The 14,376-nt window shown below is 39.7% G+C and overlaps 3 pseudogenes; all 3 read left to right on the top strand.

Moving 5' to 3' along the window:
* The first annotated feature begins 1,177 nt into the window (after positions 1 to 1,177).
* LOC149175766 (isoamylase 2, chloroplastic pseudogene) lies at positions 1,178 to 2,119 on the top strand (annotated as a pseudogene).
* On the top strand, positions 2,053 to 2,580 carry LOC149175765 (cleavage stimulation factor subunit 50 pseudogene; annotated as a pseudogene).
* Positions 2,581 to 5,231: 2,651 nt separating this feature from the next.
* Positions 5,232 to 6,173, top strand: LOC149175764 (isoamylase 2, chloroplastic pseudogene; annotated as a pseudogene).
* The last annotated feature ends 8,203 nt before the right edge of the window (positions 6,174 to 14,376 follow it).

Raw genomic sequence — 14,376 nt, 5'->3', positions numbered from 1 at the left:
ATAGTTGGAAGATTTCAGGCAAATCCAAAGGAAACTCATCTTCAGGCAGTAAAGAGAATCTTCAAATATCTTCAAGGGACTCAAAACTATGGCTTATGGTATCCTAGAGATACAGATCTCACACTTCATGCTTATACAGATGCAGATTGGGCCGGAAGCGTGGATGACAGGAAAAGCACAAGTGGTGGTGCATTCTTTATGGGTTCCAGATTAGTATCTTGGTTCAGCAAGAAACAGAGTTTGATTGCCTTGTCTATAGCTGAAGCAGAATATGTTGCTGCTGCATCTTGCTGCACTCAACTCCTTTGGATGATGTAGACCTTGCAGGATTTTCAAATCACTTGTACACCACCCATCTCCATCTTATGTGATAATACAAGTGCAATCAGCATTTCAAAGAACCCAGTCATGCATTCAAAAACCAAGCACATACCAATCAAGTATCACTTTCTCCGGGAACAAGTGCTTGAACAAAAGGTCAAGTTGGAGTATGTTCCTTCTAAGGAACAGGTTGCTGATATACTCACCAAACCATTGCCTAGGGAGACCTTTGAATACCTCAGGCAAAAGCTGGGGGTTGTTGATGCATCATCTTGTTGTTGAATCTCTTCTGATTGTTGGTTGTACGCAAGGTTCATCTGAAGTATATGCGTACATGTGCTGGGTTGCGGATTGGTCAAAGATCGAATGGCACAGGTTCAGGGGGAGCATATCATGCATTGTTGGCATTATGGAGGAAGTACAGAAGGAGATCATGGATGTTGGTCTGAATATTGCTGCAATACGTCTCTATCTCTTTCATGGTCATGGATTATGGTTCTTCTTTGCAGATCTGGTTTATAGTCAGGGGGAGCATGTTCTTAGGGGGAGCATAACCCTTTGGCCTTGATGTCAAAGGGGGAGAGTGATTGGTTGTTGATGCTGTTAGACTCCGTCTCATGTCAGAGATAGATTCTTCTTCAAAACCTTGTTTTGAAGAAGAAATCATTAATATGTTGTTTTAGATTATGTAATTTATTCTCCAGCTCTAGATTATGTAATTTGTTCTTCAGCGATCCAAAAGGCAGCAGTGACTTCAAGCTTCTATCCCTGCACAAACAAAAGAAAGCAAAGCATACATCAGACTCTAATGTTGATGAATTTGGTCAAGTTTTATCTTCATATGGTTTCAATTATCATGGCACAGAGGTTCTCTACAGTGGCACTCATGGATTGCTATGGACCATTGGGAGATGGCATTTTAGCGAGCAGTTCCCTTAGGCAAATGGTTAAAGCATGTCATAAAATTGGCATCGAGGTAATACTGGAGGTCGTTTACACACAGACTGCTGAAAAGGGTGATGCAGAACCTGAAACATTGTCATTCCGTGGAATTGATAACTCATCATATTACGTATTCGGTGAAAACAATGAGGTTGCTGTTGCTGAAACTGACAATCTATTCAACTGCCATCACCCAGTAGCACAAAATATGATCTTAGACAGTCTGCGCCATTGGGTAAATGAGTACCATATTGATGGTTTTTGCTTTTGCAATTCTTCATCTCTAATGAGAGGGCCACATGAGGAAATCTTAAGTCGACCCCCATTGATAGAGGCCATTGCCTTTGATCCTGTTCTTTCTAGGGTTAAAATTATTGCAGATCCATGCTTGCCAATTATGGCATCGTGCAAGGAAATCCAATTTCCACATTGGAAGAAGTGGGCAGAGCTAAATATCAAGTTCCATGATGATATTAGAAGATTTCTAAAAGGCGACAAAGGTCAATTAAGCAACTTTTCAACCAGGCTTTGTGGCAGTGGAGATCTTTCTACTGATGGCCGAGGTCCTAGTTTTTTCTTCAACTTTATTACCCATAACGTTGGATTATCTCTGGTCGACCTAGTAAGCTTCAGTTCTGCAACATATTCAACAGAATTAAGTTGGAACTGTGGTGAAGAAGGTGGTACGAACAATCATCTGGCTCTGGAAACACGATTGAAACAGATTCGAAATTTCCTTTTCGTTCTATTCATATCACTTGGAGTGCCTGTGCTAAACATGGGAGATGAATGTTTCATGGCAACAGGGAGTACTGATACATCAATTAAGTTGTTTGAGGTTGCAAAGGTTAGGTAAATGCCGATGCCAGATGCAAGTGGAAGGGATGGACCTCTCCGGCCTGTTATCCGAACATTTTATGATCACATGCAACCTATCAATGATTTGGATTTCCATCCACGGTCTGCTGTATTAATATCTGGTGCTAAGGATCATACCATAAAGTTTTTTGATATTGCAAGGACAGGGACAAGGAGAGCTCATCGAGTTATCCAGGATACACACAATGTTCGATCTGTTGCTTTCCACCCTTCTGGAGACTTCATTTTAGCAGGGACTGACCATCATATTGCACATTTATACGATGTCCATACTTTTCAATGCTACTTGTCATCAACCTCGCAGGAGAGAGATGCCGGTGGGGCTATAAATCAGGTTCGGTATTCATCGAATGGTAGCATGTATGTGACTGCTTCCAAAGATGGGGGTGTGTGAATATGGGATGGTGTGTCAGCTCAATGTACTCGCGCTATCATTGGAGCTCAACACACACAGATTCATTGCCAGGCAGTCTTCAACCAGACAGAGCAGTTTGTCTTGTCCATTGATCAACCAAGCTTGGAGATGAAATTCAGGGATATATTGAGTGATCTCCGGCTATTGTCTCCAAGCTATTCAGAGGTATTGTTGCGATTGAAAAGCAAGGCATTAAAAAAAAAGGGCCGGCCTTATTGAAGATGAAGTGCTGCGAATCATAAAAGAAATAGCAGATGTAACGTGGCAAACCGAACTTTCATAGCCAAAGAATGAGATTTGGTTCCTGATCCTGTGGAGATCTGTGCTCCAGCAGTTATTCCATGTGTCGGCCATCAGAGGAATTCAAGGGAAACGATGCTCTGTTTTAAAAAAAATGGTGATTCTCTTTATTCTGGCAATTATGGTTGAAAGCTCATTATTTTTATTGACCTGTAGGGAAAAGTTATTGGGGAAGATATTACGCTACTTTTGTTTTAGTTCTCATTCAAATGCAGCGTAAAGTCAAAAGCCAAATCGAAATACATATAACTATCCCAGCATAGAAAACGAATTGGTTGGTCTATTTTGGGTCTTCAGTTGCCGATCAGAAGATTCAGCTACAGGTTTTGCCTATTCATTTGTTATCAACAAACAAATTGTAACGCTGTTCCTTAAGCAGACTTTTTCCTATTTTTAAGATTTTAAGTGAAACCGCCCCCCATCTTTCATCGATTTGTTTTTTCTGAGCTATATTTAATATATTGTAAAAGGAGAGTTAGAGGGGAGTTTTTTGTGAGTGCTGAGTGCTGGAACAGAGCTTTCAATGTACAGTTTTTTGCAGGGATTTTTAATGAAATTTCACAGCTCTAACTTCTGAGATTCATGTGGTATGTTAATTTAGCTTTAGTTTTTCCTCTGTTACATATGTAAACCGTTATGTTTCATTTCATTTCACGATCATTTCTAGCTGAACAAATGAAGTGTTAAAGTGAGAATTCATGCCTGCCATGCTCCACTTTTAAGTTTGTTCAATTCAATGTTTTCTTCTGTTTAAGGAGGATTCAAAGTATTATTTGCCCTCCTTAGCTCCTCACCAGTCTTGCCATCCCATTTAAAAAATCTAGATTTGATGCTAAATTCCTTGCCTACCTTGCCTCAGTCGTCAACCTGTGTTGTTCATTATATTTCTCTGTTTGAAGCTGTGATTTTGCCCAAGCAGCCCAGAAAAACCCCGTTATTTAATTAAAACCCCCAAATCAATCATTCTAATCAGTTTACTAGCCTAATATCAGTGTTCCTAATTGGGTCAGCTCATCCTATTGAAAGATCTACCGAGTTTGACCGGAGAGAGCCTTCTCATACCCCGTAGGGCTAGCTACGAGGTGAAATGGTTTGATGTTGCCTTGAAGGTTTACCTTCCTCAGCCTAGGGTGAAATCTCAAGCGCTAACATAGTGGCGACCATACTGGGGAGAACATTCGACTTGTTGATTGTTTTGTCCCAGTACATGCAATCAAGGTGTAGATCTGATGCTGATGGTGGACAGCAGTCAGACACTTATGCAGGCTGAACCATTCACCTGGCGACTCCAACTCGATCCAGACATTCCAGTGCCTGTTGATTCACTCATGCAATGGTAGGGTATGTGGCAAACCCTGCACTGTGTGAAGCTCTAAACGAATTTAGAGAATGCTTAGTGGATATTGAAATTAATGAAGAAGTTTTAAGTTTTTTCCTTCAATGTTTGAAATCTCCGAATTATCATCCTAGCGTCTGTGAGTTACTTGTTGAAAGAATCGAGAAGGAGATCCAAGATTTAGATGAGCAGATCCAGTCTTATGATTTCCAAGACCCTAAAAAGTTCTTGGAAATCCTTCTTCCTTCACAACAAGAAATGACAGACTTGCCTATAGAGGTATACATTGACAATGTGCAGCTGGAAGTATGCATTGCAGAGTTGGGGCAGCCAACAGAGTCCGGCTTCCGTGATCCTTTTGCGGCATACATGGACACATTTTTCAGTTTGATTGATAGATCAGGCTGTATTTTCCGTGACCAGGCTCAGTACGTGCATGAAGGGCTCCCAACAATTGCATCTGTGACTTCGTGGCAGCATTCTCAAGCGACATCATTTTCAGGTTTACTTGAATGGTTAATATGGCATTTTAGTGTTACCTGATCTATTGTTTGTACAGCAGATTAGAGTAGGTTGTGTAAATAAATAAACAGCCATAAGGGCAGCATCTTGTTTTAGTTTGCTTGAAGATTGTTTGAGTTCAGTTTCAGTTTGAAAATAAGTCAAGGGTTGTGTTGATGATGACTCCATTGCCCAATGGGTGGAGGCACTGTCTGCTCTCCCAAAGTTCTGCGGTTCTTGGCACCTCCATGAAGCAGCAGTTGCCATCCCAAATGGAGCCGATGTTAGACTCCGTCTCATGTCAGAGATAGATTCTTCTTCAAAACCCTGTTTTGAAGAAGAAATCATTAATATGTTGTTTTAGATTATGTAATTTATTCTCCAGCTCTAGATTATGTAATTTGTTCTTCAGCGATCCAAAAGGCAGCAGTGACTTCAAGCTTCTATCCCTGCACAAACAAAAGAAAGCAAAGCATACATCAGACTCTAATGTTGATGAATTTGGTCAATTTTTATCTTCATATGGTTTCAATTATCATGGCACAGAGGTTCTCTACAGTGGCACTCATGGATTGCTATGGACCATTGGGAGATGGCATTTCAGCGAGCAGTTCCCTTAGGCAAATGGTTAAAGCATGTCATAAAATTGGCATCGAGGTAATACTGGAGGTCGTTTACACACAGACTGCTGAAAAGGGTGATGCAGAACCTGAAACATTGTCATTCCGTGGAATTGATAACTCATCATATTACGTATTCGGTGAAAACAATGAGGTTGCTGTTGCTGAAACTGACAATCTATTCAACTGCCATCACCCAGTAGCACAAAATATGATCTTAGACAGTCTGCGCCATTGGGTAAATGAGTACCATATTGATGGTTTTTGCTTTTGCAATTCTTCATCTCTAATGAGAGGGCCACATGAGGAAATCTTAAGTCGACCCCCATTGATAGAGGCCATTGCCTTTGATCCTGTTCTTTCTAGGGTTAAAATTATTGCAGATCCATGCTTGCCAATTATGGCATCGTGCAAGGAAATCCAATTTCCACATTGGAAGAAGTGGGCAGAGCTAAATATCAGGTTCCATGATGATATTAGAAGATTTCTAAAAGGCGACAAAGGTCAATTAAGCAACTTTTCAACCAGGCTTTGTGGCAGTGGAGATCTTTCTACTGATGGCCGAGGTCCTAGTTTTTTCTTCAACTTTATTACCCATAACGTTGGATTATCTCTGGTCGACCTAGTAAGCTTCAGTTCTGCAACATATTCAACAGAATTAAGTTGGAACTGTGGTGAAGAAGGTGGTACGAACAATCATCTGGCTCTGGAAACACGATTGAAACAGATTCGAAATTTCCTTTTCGTTCTATTCATATCACTTGGAGTGCCTGTGCTAAACATGGGAGATGAATGTTTCATGGCAACAGGGAGTACTGATACATCAATTAAGCTGTTTGAGGTTGAAAAGGTTAGGTAAATGCCGATGCCAGATGCAAGTGGAAGGGATGGACCTCTCCGGCCTGTTATCCGAACATTTTATGATCACATGCAACCTATCAATGATTTGGATTTCCATCCACGGTCTGCTGTATTAATATCTAGTGCTAAGGATCATACCATAAAGTTTTTTTTGATATTACAAGGACAGGGACAAGGAGAGCTCATCGAGTTATCCAGGATACACACAATGTTCGATCTGTTGCTTTCCACCCTTCTGGAGACTTCATTTTAGCAGGGACTGACCATCATATTGCACATTTATACGATGTCCATACTTTTCAATGCTACTTGTCATCAACCTCGCAGGAGAGAGATGCCGGTGGGGCTATAAATCAGGTTCGGTATTCATCGAATGGTAGCATGTATGTGACTGCTTCCAAAGATGGGGGTGTGCGAATATGGGATGGTGTGTCAGCTCAATGTACTCGCGCTATCATTGGAGCTCAACACACACAGATTCGTTGCCAGGCAGTCTTCAACCAGACAGAGCAGTTTGTCTTGTCCATTGATGAACCAAGCTTGGAGGTGAAAATCAGGGATATATTGAGTGATCTCCGGCTATTGTCTCCAAGCTATTCAGAGGTATTGTTGCGATTGAAAAGCAAGGCATTAAAAAGGGCCGGCCTTACTGAAGATGAAGTGTTGCGAATCATAAAAGAAATAGCAGATGTAACGTGGCAAACCGAACTTAAGTCAAGATTATCTATCATAGCCAAAGAATGAGATTTGGTTCCTGATCCTGTGGAGATCTACGCTCCAGAAGTTATTCCATGTGTCGGCCATCAGAGGAATTCAAGGGAAACGATGCTCTGTTTTAAAAAAAATGGTGATTCTCTTTATTCTAGCAATTATGGTTGAACAGCTCATTATTTTTATTGACCTGTAGGGAAAAGTTTTTGGGGAAGATATTACGCTACTTTTGTTTTAGTTCTCATTCAAATGCAGCGTAAAGTCAAAAGCCAAATCGAAATACATATAACTATCCCAGCATAGAAAACGAATTGGTTGGTCTATTTTGGGTCTTCAGTTGCCGATCAGAAGATTCAGCTACAGGTTTTGCCTATTCATTTGTTATCAACAAACAAATTGTAACGTTGTTCCTTAAGCAGACTTTTTCCTATTTTTAAGATTTTAAGTGAAACCGCCCCCCATCTTTCATCGATTTGTTTTTTCTGAGCTATATTTAATATATTGTAAAAGGAGAGTTAGAGGGGAGTTTTTTGTGAGTGCTGAGTGCTGGAACAGAGCTTTCAATGTACAGTTTTTTGCAGGGATTTTTAATGAAATTTCACAGCTCTAACTTCTGAGATTCATGTGGTATGTTAATTTAGCATTAGTTTTTCCTCTGTTACATATGTAAACCGTTATGTTTCATTTCATTTCACGATCATTTCTAGCTGAACAAATGAAGTGTTAAAGTGAGAATTCATGCCTGCCATGCTCCACTTTTAAGTTTGTTCAATTCAATGTTTTCTTCTGTTTAAGGAGGATTCAAAGTATTATTTGCCCTCCTTAGCTCCTCACCAGTCTTGCCATCCCATTTAAAAAATCTAGATTTGATGCTAAATTCCTTGCCTACCTTGCCTCAGTCGTCAACCTGTGTTGTTCATTATATTTCTCTGTTTGAAGCTGTGATTTTGCCCAAGCAGCCCAGAAAAACCCCGTTATTTAATTAAAACCCCCAAATCAATCATTCTAATCAGTTTACTAGCCTAATATCAGTGTTCCTAATTGGGTCAGCTCATCCTATTGAAAGATCTACCGAGTTTGACCGGAGAGAGAGCCTTCTCATACCCCGTAGGGCTAGCTACGAGGTGAAATGGTTTGATGTTGCCTTGAAGGTTTACCTTCCTCAGCCTAGGGTGAAATCTCAAGCGCTAACAGATGCCATCAAGTCCAAAGGGGGAGATTGTTGGCATTATGATACATATGTTGTACTTGATGGAAACCCACTCATCTCAGATAATAAATTATAGTGTAGAGAAAAGTTCACGCATTTATATGCAGAGAAAAGTTTATTTCATGTAGAGAAAAGTTCACGCACTTTTATGCAGAGAAAAGTTTATTTCATGTAGAGAAAAGTTCACGCACTTTTATGCAGAGAAAAGTTTATTTCATGTAGAGAAAAAGTTCACGCACTTTCATGCAAGGAAAAGCGCGCATATGTTGGAGAACTTACCTTTGGTCCATGGTAGTTAGTCCTTGGTATTTGAACCTATGAGGAAAAGCACGTATATGTTGGAGAACTTACCTTTGGTCCATGGTAGTTAGTCCTTGGTATTTGAACCTATGAGGAAAAGCGCGTATATGTTGGAGAACTTACCTTTGGTCCATGGTAGTTAGTTCTTGGTATTTGAACCTATGGTTTTGGACCATGGTACGCACTTTCATGCAAGGAAAAGCGCGTATATGTTGGAGAACTTACCTTTGGTCCATGGTAGTTAGCCCTTGGTATTTGAACCTATGGTTTTGGACCATGGTACCTCGTCAAAAGTGTTGATCTCACGCAATTTCATGGTTGGTTCATGGTATTAGTACGACAATTTTTGATCCTATGGTTTTGGCCCGTGGTATTGCATCCAAAAGTGTTGATCTCACGTACTTTCATGGTTGGTTCATGGTATTAGTCCAACAGTTTTTTGATCCTATGGTTTTGGCCTGTGGTATTGTGAAAGGCCTAAGACTATAAAAGAGGAAGGAGATCACTTGGCAAAGCATCTTCTGAATTATCGAATATCTGATAAAGTGCTAGATCTGGAATATTGTGATTGGGTTTTGGTGCAGATCTGGATCTGAATGAAGAAGGAACCTGAGCGTAAGGAGAAGGATAAGTTCTATTGATGGGTCAAAATCTTAAGGCTGGAATAGTGGTATCTCTATATGATTTTGATCTGTGATATGTGGCATACGCTTGATCTATAAATCTAATAATCTGGGTCTGAATTATTGATGCATGTTTTATTTTACACATGTTATGATCTGGGTATGTCTGATGTAACAACTGCAAAGTTATAAGGAAATATTTGCAGATCTGTATGCGGGTTGGCTTTGGTGAAATCAGAGATTGATGATGCAAGTGTAGTTGATGGGTTTTTGATGTTCTTGGATCCAGTTTGAAAATTTATGAAAAGTGGTCCTTGAAAGAAAAGAAGTAGGGGGTTGTAGCTCCCTTCTAGGAGAGACTGGAAAACGAGAGAGAATTGTAGCTCTCTGCAGGTTGCAGCCTACGTACTGGTAAAGGACTGCACCAATACAAAACCATTGTAAAATGAGTTTCTAATTTGAAAGAAGATAGAGACATATTGCAACAGGTGGTTTTCACCCACATTGGGTTTCCACCTTACATCTTGTGTTCTTTGGTGTGACTATCTCTTTTCTTTGTTCATGCTCATTATTTTATGGTACTGACATGCAAAAATAATTCAAAGAATAAATAAGGAAGATTTATTAAAAGAACTTGATAATACTGATTCACCCCCCCTCTCAGTATTATTTCCAACACTATGTATGTGAATTTTTTCTCTTGTTATAATCATGCTTGATTTTCTATGTCTTCATGTTTATTTAAGTCGGAATTTATTTCATAATTCACTGTTAAGTGCTCTGTTATAGCTTACTGAACATTTAATGTTTTTCTTCCATTGTGACATCTAGAATTCATCCTCAATTAGATGATTTAGATGTTATCAATTCCACTACTCCTCTGCTCACCATCTATACAATGAAATTTGACAAAAAACACCATAAGGATTGCCTACCTTGCCCTTGTCTAAGGTTTCCTCATTTTCCCCCTCATATCACTGAAAATCATTAAATCCATATGACTCCATGCCTAATGGATTTTCCCTCTTCCCTACCATCAAACTGTTAAATCTATTCCTCTCTGATCTTAATACCTAGTCTAAGACCTAAGTGACTGAAGAATCATATAGAGAGATCCCTCTCTGAAACTGGAAGGGCTAGATTCTAGTTTTAAAGTGGTTTATGGTTACCTTTGGGTTCCTCTCCTTGGCCAGGAGGAATTACAAAGTTCTAACATAGTGGAATATCCATGAAAATGTATGGATCATTCATATAAAGGAACAATCATCCAATGGAATGCATAGGAAACAAACCAACCACTACAACTGCTAGTCCAATAAGATGTCCTTTGTGTACATGGTTCATTCAACCATTCTTCCATTACATATCATCATACCTATACTTTTGAATCCCCCTTGTGTCATCATTGCCCTGGTATTTCCTTATTTTACCCATAACCACACATTGGAATTACATCTATGGGATTTTGTGGATGACCCTCAACCATATTATCTCAAGTGGATTCTTTCTTCTTCATATCAATTCGTTTCAAGATACCATGAACCATACACTACATCATTGATTTCTAGTTGACGATTAACTTTCCTCTAACAAGTGATTTCTAGTTTACGACTAACTTTCCTATAAAAAGTGATTTTGAGTTGACAAATAACTTTCCTCTAACAAGTATTTCTAGCTAACCATGAAACATCCTCTACAAAGTGGTTTTAGATTACCACAAATGTTATGGGTGTACACTCTACCCCATCAAGCTTATATTTAATTCAGGTACTTAATTGAATATTTTATTAAGACCAATATATTAAGTCAAACATGACACCATATTTTTGGTTACAAATACAATGTGTGGCTCACATCCACAACCCTCACAAACTTTAACTTTGATTGTCCATCGTCATTTGTTCTCCTTTGTTGCCTTCTTTATGATTTCCACAAGACTTCCAAATGCATTTTCACAAAATTTTCATTGTATTAACTTTTGATTCATCCTTGAAATATGTTCTATTTCCTTTTTGTATTTTCATAAAACTGATTACCGGTGTCCAAATAAAAATTACTCTATCTCACATTCCCCCCCTTAATAAAAGACTCAACTTCTTTGATTCCACGTCAAAGTAGTGTATGCGTACACCTATTACCATTGTACATATTCTAGTGGTTTATTCCAAAACTTGATGTCACTTTATCTCTATACATAATAGGAGAGAAGCCACATGATTACATGTGCTACCACACTAATTCATTTAGGATTGACTCAACAGGGCTTAAAAATCACCTAGTGAAAACAAAAAATTTTACATTTTGGACCAAAACTTTTGGGATGTTAGTTACACCTAATAATACTCCCTTGCACAATTGTAAAATTTCATCTCAAGTACATCAAGTTATCACAATTCATATGCCTAAACATATAATCCATTGCATATCCATGCATCATTTCTCACTTTTCCTTTATCTCTTTAATCATGCTTATCTATCCTTTACCTCTACAAAATAGTTTTTAATTTAGTAAGAATCATTACGAGGAAAACATTCATAATTCAAATAAATGATTCAATAAAATGAAAAATCTTTCCTAAACATGCTTAAGTTTTCCTAAATGAAAACTGACTTATGGAGGTGTTGACGATGTTGGGCTCGCCAACATGTAAGGGGATCTCCCAGGTAAGAAGTCCCAGTTAGACCTCAGACCGTTTACTGTAGGAGTCCCGGCAGTGGGTCGTATGGTAATGCATTGACCGTGATTTCGCACAGAGGCAAGTAATATGACTCTATTGGTAGAAAGGGTGTGACAACTGCAATGAGTCAAGGAAGGTGCATGAGAGGTTCTAACACATGGGGGTTGAGATGAGTGTGCCCCTTGGCAATGTGCAATAGTACTCAGATGGAAAGGGAACACACGAGCAAAGATGCATCACAAGTTGGAAAGAAAGTTAGCTGGCAATCCAAAGTGATGGTTAAACTAACAACACATTTCAAAAAGATTCATACATACTCATACAGAATAGTCCATACATGCATACGTAAGAAAGAAAATATATATGCCATTTAGAGTAAACAAGATAGTTGGAATACAATACAACATATGCATGAAACGTGTTGGCTCTTATTATATAAAGAAGTGTAAGTTCTAGGCATACAATACATCCATGTCCAACCACTAGCTTCAATAGTGGAACGTTACAGCCATATCCGCCTGCTCCTCCAAAGAGATGTACTAGCTCCGTGTAGTGGAGAAGCCAAGGGGCGTTACAATATTGTCCAAGCTCTCTCCAAGATAGTCTTATTGGAAGCTTTGCTGACCAAAAACCTTTACAATGAGTTATGAGGTTCTATTTATAGAAAAGGGTGGTGTGACCCTTGACATTCCCATTTGTGACAGTTCATCTACCCTCATGACTCTTCATCTACTCTATCACTGTTACATCCAACTATTGACACTTGAACTTCCACTTGACATGACATTACATTACAATGCACATGTGCTCATGTGAGACAAAATGGCTTGAGAAAGCCATGCAATACATCACTGACACTCGGTTCGTTGAGGTGAGACCAACTCTTTGACATGCTTGTGATGGTGAAGGTGGTGAGTTGATGCCAAGCTTGGTCGTCCATGATGGTGTGCATGCACCCCATGGTGACATCTTGTCAAAGCAAACTCTTGTCTCTGTTGCATCCGGTGCATTGGTTTGTCTCCTTCATCAAACTTGTCTGCTAACATGTGCATGGTCTTCTTGGGTGCGACTGAACCGTCAACACACTAATGCATAGTGTCTGTGCTGATATTTAAGTGTGTGTTGGTGGTCATGCACATCAACTTGTCGAAGTACATGTTCAACTCCAGTTGGAATTGCTTATTGTCTTTGCTTTGGTGAGTGTGTTGAATGGGTTGGATCGCATGTGTGCCAGCTACTGGGATGGGTCTTTAACATGTAAAGGCACAGTTTCATCTGTGAGTGCATGATGCACCCACTGATGTTCCTGTTCCTGTTGCAACTCATTCATTTGTCTGTGCAGCTTCATGTTCTTCCTTGAGTTGTTGCTTTGGCACATGCGACTCCTTCTTTATTCCATTCTTTGTCTTCACATGATCTTCATTTCACGCTGTCACCTCATAGCCTGAGTCTCCAAAGTTGCTTTCATCATCACTGGATCTGCTTGAGCTCACAACTTTTTTCTGCCTCTGTGTTGTCAACAAACTTCCTCTTGCATTCGTTGCATTCGATATGCTACCTTCAGATTCTGTTCATGATGCTGCTCATTGTGATGTTGTTGTTGTTATATCTTGATGTCCTTGTCTACGAACAACTTGATGTCTTCATGGGTAGGAAAGTTCATATACACTTGATCGACTGCATCCCCAAGTGTGCTCTAAAAGGTGTCTTCGTCTTTCTCTCCTGGAAACCATTATACCTATACTGATGAGAGGAAGATGAACACCTGAAATACCTGGAGACATGGCAACACTCATGGCAAGCAATCTGTCAGTCAAAAACCAAAATGAACTTGAGAATTGACTTGCAACATACCTGTGTGACTGATCATGAAGGTTGTGTAATTTCGTCTTGGAGGTAGGGACACTGATTGCCAAGACTGCACAAGGCATAGTCTAGGTTGTTGGGAGACTGACTGACTACTGGAACTACATAATGCACAGTCCAATCTGGCTGTTGAATGTTGGAATTGTGCAATGCAGAATCTCAGCTAGTAATGGTTGTAGGCTCAGTGACTACATTGTGCAATTTTCTGGGCTAGCAGTTACTGTCCCTCAGGATTGTGCATAATAGGCCTGGGGAATAGCTACTCAAAAGAAATGAGCATTTATGGAGAGGAAGGTAGAGCCTTCCCTCTCAGAATTGTGCAATGCTGTCTTGGTGAGGCTCTTGGTGAGGCAGAGTCCGGGCCAAGGTTGCCTAGACTCACCGACGGGAAACTGAAAGTGAATGTGAATGCGAATGCATGGCGATACTGAGTGTAAGCATAAGTGAATGATCGTGCATGAAAACAGTGAATGACAGATTTAGAAAACAGAACAACATGCATGTGGGTGAGGTGAGTCGCCAAATTGGTGACCGTTTGTGAAAAACAATTTCAAGCATGCGACAGCAGTGAGATAGCAATGAAAATTGAAATGGTGCTAATACAAGATAATATGTATCAAAATGACAGCAAGCACTCACTGAAATCAAGCAAACAACATTCGTATGAAGCAAAACACAAAAAGTGTCAGAAATGCAACACAAGACATGGGAAGCAGACATACCCCAAAACAACTGAGCTGAATGTCTCGACAACTCTTAGATGTGATGCGGGATGTTAGAGCTGCAAGGTGGATGTGAGGAAGGAGCTGTACA

This window comes from Pinus tabuliformis, chromosome 4_1, assembly GCF_031772625.1.
Source record: "Pinus tabuliformis cultivar Carrire ecotype Pingquan chromosome 4_1, CPIR1, whole genome shotgun sequence".
Lineage (NCBI taxonomy): Eukaryota > Viridiplantae > Streptophyta > Pinopsida > Pinales > Pinaceae > Pinus > Pinus tabuliformis.
Note: the sequence above shows the minus strand (reverse complement) of the source record. Positions and strands in the feature narration are given on the sequence as shown.